The following is a 7000-nucleotide window of genomic DNA, read 5'->3' as shown; positions in this document are numbered from 1 at the left end:
GTAGACTCTTAAAATGTCATGAATTTAGATTTAGGTTTATTATTGTAATCTGTACGAGACACAGTTAAAAGCTTTTCATTGCTTGTTATCTAAACAAATCAGATCATACAATATAGTAGTTTCGAGAAACAGCGTGGAAACAGGCCCTTCGGCCCGTCGAGTCCGCACCGACCAGCGATCACTTGTACACTCGTTCCAGCCAACTTACAGATCATGTGCAGACAAATAAGAGTTGGTCTTGGCATGATGTTCGGCACAGGCATTGTGGGCTGAAGGGCCTGTTCCTGTGCTGTACTGTTCTTTGTTCTGTAATCTACACATCACGCTGCCTCGGCAAGGACAGCAGCATAATCAAGAACCAGTCTCACCCCGGCCCCTCCCTCTTCTCCCCTCTCCCATCAGGCAAGAGGTACAGAAGTGTGAAAACGCACACCTCCAGATTCAGGGACAGTTTCTTCCCATCTGTTATCAGGCAACTGAACCGTCCTACCACAACCAGAAAGTGGTCCTGACCTCCCATCTCTCTCATTGAACTATTGGGCAATCTTAAGGTGGGCATTACCTTGCACTAAACATTATTCCCTTTATCCTGTATCTGCACACTGTGGACAGCTCGTTTGTAATCATGCATTGTCTTTCCGCTGACTGGTTAGCGCGCAACAAAAAAGCTTTTCACCGGACCTCGGCACAGGTGGCAAAACCAAACTAAAAGAAATTTGGGGAGAAAAATGGATCATGATATTTTAAATAGGCAGGTGGATATGCAGGGAATGGAGGGATATGGATCACGTGCAGGCAGAGGAGATTAATTGGGTGCAGATGATGTGGATCATAGGGCCTGTTCTTGTGTCGTACTGTTCAATGTGCTAAGTGCTTTCCTGGAAATGTTATCTGTACACACACACACAGAGCTACCTTGAGAGCAGGGAAAACAAAACCCTTCGCTGTACACATGGTTGATGCAGGTAATGCTACACCACATAAGGAGCAGGCACAACCAACAGATACTGCCGTTTCCAAATATATCTCTGAGCTTAAGAAAATAACTGCAGATGCTGGTACAAATCGATTTATTCACAAAATGCTGGAGTAACTCAGCAGGTCAGGCAGCATCTCGGGAGAAAGAATGGGTGACGTTTCGGGTCGAGACTGAGGAAGGGTCTCGACCCGAAACGTCACCCATTCTTTCTCTCCCGAGATGCTGCCTGACCTGCTGAGTTACTCCAGCATTTTGTGAATAAAAAAATAACTCTGAGCTTAATTGGATACAGACCTTGAGCTGTGACATTTATAAGCTGCCGGGGGCGGGCAGGAGATTAGTCCGTAGACACCTCTCAATGTGTAGAAAAAAACTGCAGATGCTGGTTTAAATCGAAGGAAGACACAAAATGCTGGAGTAACTCAGCGGGTCAGGCAGCATCTCTGGAGAGAAGGAATGGGTGACATTTCGGGTCGAGACCCTTCTTCAGACTGATGGTCTCGACCCGAAACGTCACCCTTTCATTCTCTCCCGAGATGCTGCCTGACCCGCTGAGTTACTCCAGCATTGTGTGTTTACCTAAGGAACTGCAGATGCGGGTTTAAACCCAAGATAGATACAAAAAGCCAGAGTAGCTCAGTGGGACGGGCAGCATCTCTGCAAAGAAGGAATGGGTGACGTTTTGGGTCGAGACTCTTCTTCAGACTAGTCATGGGAAAAGGGAAAACGAGAGATATAGATGGTGGTGTGGAGAGATAAAGAACAATGAATGAAAGATGTGCAAAAATGTAACGATGATAAAGGAAACAGGCCATTGTAAGCAGTTTGTAGGGTGAAAACGAGAAGCTCTCAATCATTGGGCAACCGCCTGCTTGGCCGGCCGTTTACCTGCTGGGACAGTCCCAGCCTCATCCACCTCCTCTGTAGATCGTTCCATACACCCGCCACCCTCTGTGTGGAAAAAATTGCCTCTCAGGTTCCTATTAAATCTTTCCCCCATCACCTTAAACCTATGCCGTTAATTGGCCTCCCGGCTGCTGGTAGGAGAGGGGACAGGAGGGAGTTGAGGCAGAGACTGTCGCAACATTTTAAAAACCCCATTTAGACAGGTACATGGATAGGACAGGTTTAGAGGGATATGGACCAAACACATGCAGGAGGGACTAGTGTAGTTGGGACATGTTGGTCAGTGTGGGCAGGTTGGGCCAAAGGGCCTGTTTCCACACTCTATCACTCTATGACTCTACGACCCTGGAGTTTAGGATGAGAGGGGATCTTATAAAAACGTATTAAATTATAAAAGGACTGGACAAGCTAGATGCAGGAAAAATGTTCCCAATGTTGGGGGAGTCCAGAACCAGGGGCTACACAGTCTAAGAATAAAGGGGTGGCCATCTAAAACTGAGGTGAGAAGAAACTTTTTCACCCAGAGAGTTGTGAATTTGTGGAATTCTCTGCCACAGAGGGCAGTGGAGGCCAATTCACTGGATGAATTTAAAAGAGAGTTAGATAGAGCTCTAGGGGTTAGCGGAATCAAGGGATATGGGGAGAAGGCAGGCACGGGTTACTGATTGTGGATGATCAGCCATGATCACAGTGAATGGCGGTGCTGGCTCCAAGGGCCAAATGGCCTCCTCCTGCACCTATTGTCTGTGTTTCTATGTTTCCATGACCCACTGAATGGCAGCTGAAGCTCAAATAAGTGAACGGAGCAGACATCGGGGTCTGGAGATAAAGTGCAGACAGACAGTAACAAGAGTACGTTCGGAAAGCTGGAGTCAAACAGCAGGTGACTGTGCTGGACTTACAGTAATATGCAGCAATTTTACTTTTTATGTTTAGAGACACAGACCCTCAGCCGAACATCGATCATCCCATTCACAGTAGTTTAGTTTAGCAGAGGGAGCAAAGTGCTGGAGAGGGGATCTTATAGAGCTGTATGAAATCATGAGAGGAATAGATCGGGTAGATGCACAGAGTCTCTTGCCCAGAGTAGGGGAATCGAGGACCAGAGGACATAGGATTAAGGTGAAGGGGAAAAGATTGAATAGGAATCTGAGGGGTAACTTTTTCACACAGAGGGTGGTGGGAGTATGCAACAAGCTGCCGGAGGAGGTAGTAGAGGCTGGGACTATCCCAATGTTTAAGAAAAATTTAGACAGGTACATGGATAGGACAGGTTTGGAGGGATATGGACCAAACGCAGCAGGTGGGACTAGGGTAGCTGGGACATAGAGTCATAGAGTGATACAGCGTGGAAACAGGCCCTTCGGCCCAACTTGCCCACAATGTCCCAGCTACACTGTGAAAAGGTTACTCCTCAGATTCCTATTAAATCTTTCCCCTTCACCTTGAACCTGTGTCCTCTGGTCCTCGATTCCCCTATTCTGGGCAAGAGATTCTATGCATCTATTCCTCTCATGGTTTTATACACCCCTATAAGATCATGTTGGTCGGTGTGGGTAAGTTAGTCTGGAAGGTAGACACAAAATGCTGGAGTAACTCAGCGGGACAGGTAGCATCTCAGGAGAGAAGGAATGGGTGACGTTTCGGGTCGAGACCCTTCTTCAGACTGAGGGCGTGCAGCGTAGGTTTACTAGGTTAATTCCCGGAATGGTGGGACTATCATATGTTGAAAGACTGGAGCGACTAAGCTTGTATACATTGGAATTTAGAAGGATGAGAGGGGATCTTATCGAAACGTATAAGATTATTAAGGGGTTGGACACGTTAAAGGCAGGAAACATGTTCCCAATGTTGGGGGAGTCCAGAACAAGGGGCCACAGTTTAAGAATAAGGGGTAGGCCATTTAGAACTGAGATGAGGAAAAACATTTTTCAGTCAGAGAGTTGTGAATCTGTGGAATTCTCTGCCTCAGAAGGCAGTGGAGGCCAATTCTCTGAATGCATTCAAGAGAGAGCTAGATAGAGCTCTTAACGGTAGCGGTGTCAGGGGGTATGGGGAGAAGGCAGGAACGGGGTACTGATTGAGAATGATCAGCCATGATCACATTGAATGGCAGTGCTGGCTCGAAGGGCTGAATGACCTCCTCCTGCACCTATTGTCTATTGTCACACCGTGTCACTCTGTGACCGTCTGAGTGAAGAATGAAGCTGGCAACTCACGTGACGAAGGAGCTGGCCAGGAGGCCGACCAGGGCCACCGCAGCCCCCGCGACGGCCGTCTTCCTGCATCCGTACAGATCCGTGAACACGCTGACGATGGGGGAGCACAGGAAGATCATTCCCATCGACACCGAGCCCACCCACGCTGTGGAAACAAGGGACAGGCCGCTTAACACACCCGGCAGTGACAGCGATGTACAGCACGGAAAATGGCCGGCCGGCCAGCCAACCTCTGCTTTAGGTCTATAACTGGCACGTGTACCGAGGTACAGAGAAAAACTTTGCTATCCAAACTGATCAGATAATACATGCAGGAGAAAAACTGCAGATGCTGGTTTCAAAATTTTCTATTCTGTTTTGTAGTTTAGCACAATCCGCAGGCGTTGCCACTTTCATTTCACTGCACATCTCGTATATGTATGTGACAAATAGACTTGACTTAAATCGAAGGTAGACACAAAATGCTGGAGTAACTCAGCGGGTCAGGCAGCATCTCTGGAGAGAAGGTATGGGTGACGTTTCGGGTCGAGACCCTTCTTCAGACTGATGTCAGGGGAGGGGGCGGGACAAGGATAGGATGTAGTCGGAAACAGTAAAGCCGGCGGGAGAACTGGGAAAGGGGAGGAGATGGAGAGAGAGGGGAAGCAGAGACTATCTGAAGTTAGAGAAGTCAATGTTCATACCGCTGGGGTGTAAACTACCCGAGCGAAATATGAGGAGCTGTTCCTCCAATTTGCACTGGGCCTCACTCTGACAATGGACATAAAGGTCAGACTGGGAGTGGGAGGGGGAGTTGAAGTGCTGAGCCACCGGGAGATCAGGTTGGTTAAGACGGACTGAGCGGAGGTGTTCAGCGAATAATACTATACGTAAATACAATCAAGTCAAACTTTAAGTCCGTAGGAAGGGTCTTGACCTGAAACGTCACCCATTCCTTCTCTCCAGAGATGCTGCCTGACCCGCTGAGTTATTCCAGCACTCTGGTGCAAACCACCACCTGCAGTTTCTTCCAACGAAATCTCAAGCCGAGCAAGTGGGAAGATACAGAGTGCAGTATATATAAGAAAATAACTGCAGATGCTGGTACAAATCGAAGGTATTTATTCACAAAATGCTGGAGTAACTCAGCAGGTCAGGCAGCATCTCAGGAAAGAAGGAATGGGTGACGTTTCGGGTCGAGACCCTTCTTCAGTCTGAAAAAGGGTCTCGACCCGAAACGTGTGCCTGACCTGCTGAGTTACTCCAGCATTTTGTGAGTGCAGTATATAATTCTTTCGAATATAGAAGACGCATGCACTATCTTTAATCGGACTTTACAGGACATTATCTTGCACTAAACGTTATTCCCTTTATCATGTATCTGTACACTGTAAGTGGCTCGATTCTAATGACAGGTTAGCACGCAACAAAAGTTTTTCTATGTACCTCGGTACAAGAGACAATAAACTAAACTCAACTTGTTTTAGAGCACTGTAATCATTAGTAGTCTTTTTGATGACTGGATAGCATGCAAAACAAAACCTTTCACTATACTCGTGACAATAATAAACCTAAATCTAAAACCTTTGTTTTGCATGCTATTCAATCACACCCGACAACACCGTACAGAAATACAATCAAGTCAAACTCAAGTACAATAGGTAGAGCAAAGGGGAAGACACAGAGTGCAGAATATAGTTCTCAGCTTTTAAACCAATTAATATAAGCACGCAAAAAAAAACGCAAGAGTGCTGGAGTAACTCAGCGGGTCAGGCAGCATCTCCGCTATCCTTAAGAGCTCTATCTAGCTCTTTCTTGAATGCATTCAGAGAATTGGCCTTCACTGCCTTCTGAGGCAGAGAATTCCACAGATTCACAACTCTGGGTGAAAAAGTGTTTTCTCATCTCAGTTTTAAATGGCCTCCCCTTTATTCATACACTGTGGCCCATGGTTCTGGACTCCCCCAACATTGGGAACATTTTCCCTGCATCTAGCTTGTCCAGTCCATTTATAATTTTATATGTTTCTATAAGATCCCCTCTCATCCTTCTAAATTCCAGTGAAGACAAGCCCAGTCTTTTCAATCTTTCCTCATATGACAGTCCCGCCATCCCGGGGATTAACCTCAATAGCAAGGATGTACTTTAAAATTGCTATTAAATCTTTGCTATTCTCAATCAGTACCCCGTTCCTGCCCTCTCCCCATACCCCATGACTCCGCTATCCTTAAGAGCTCTATCTAGCTCTCCCTTGAATGCATTCAGAGAATTGGCCTCCACTGCCTTCTGAGGCAGAGAATTCCACAGATTCACAACTCTCTGACTGAAAAAGTTTTTCCTCATCTCAGTTCTAAATGGCCTACCCCTTATTCTTAAACTGTGGCCCCTTGTTCTGGACTCCCCCAACATTGGGAACATGTTTCCTGCCTCTAACGTGTCCAACCCCTTAATAATCTTATACGTTTTGATAAGATCTCCTCTCATCCTTCTAGGGATTTGGAGGGATATGGGCCAAATGCAGGCAGGTGGGACTAGTGTAGATGGGTCAGTTTGGTCGGTGTGGACAAGGTGGGCCGAAGGGCCTGTTTCCACGCTGTATGACTACATATACCAAGGTGCATTGAAAAGCTTTGGTTGGGCTCTGAGATAAGGTGAGCTCAGTGTGCAGAAGCCAGCCTGCAGTGTTTGGTTGAGCGGGAGGGTCACACTTGTATCTGGCATCTTTGTATCAGAATGTTCATCGGTTCATATGTCATAGGAGGACACAATGAGGCCATTCGGCCCATCAAGTCTGTTCCACCATTCAACCATGGCTGATCCATCTCTCCCTCCCAACCCCATTCTCCTGCCTTCTCCCCATAACCCCTGACGCCCATACTAATCAAGAATCTATCTTTCTCTGCCTTAAAAATATCCA

The 7000-nt window shown here is 46.8% G+C and overlaps 1 pseudogene across 1 annotated transcript in view; it reads right to left on the bottom strand.

Moving 5' to 3' along the window:
* LOC144593944 (monocarboxylate transporter 10 pseudogene) overlaps positions 1–7000 on the bottom strand; it is a 74424-nt pseudogene that overhangs the window by 3147 nt on the left and 64277 nt on the right. Inside the window, exon 2 of the transcript XR_013547301.1 lies at positions 4105–4249. The product of XR_013547301.1 is annotated as a monocarboxylate transporter 10 pseudogene (transcript). The remainder of the gene's footprint in view (positions 1–4104; positions 4250–7000) is intronic.

Source organism: Rhinoraja longicauda, chromosome 5 (genome assembly GCF_053455715.1).
Source record: "Rhinoraja longicauda isolate Sanriku21f chromosome 5, sRhiLon1.1, whole genome shotgun sequence".
Lineage (NCBI taxonomy): Eukaryota > Metazoa > Chordata > Chondrichthyes > Rajiformes > Arhynchobatidae > Rhinoraja > Rhinoraja longicauda.
The sequence above is the reverse complement of the archived record's forward strand: the minus strand, read 5'-3'. Positions and strand labels throughout refer to the sequence as shown.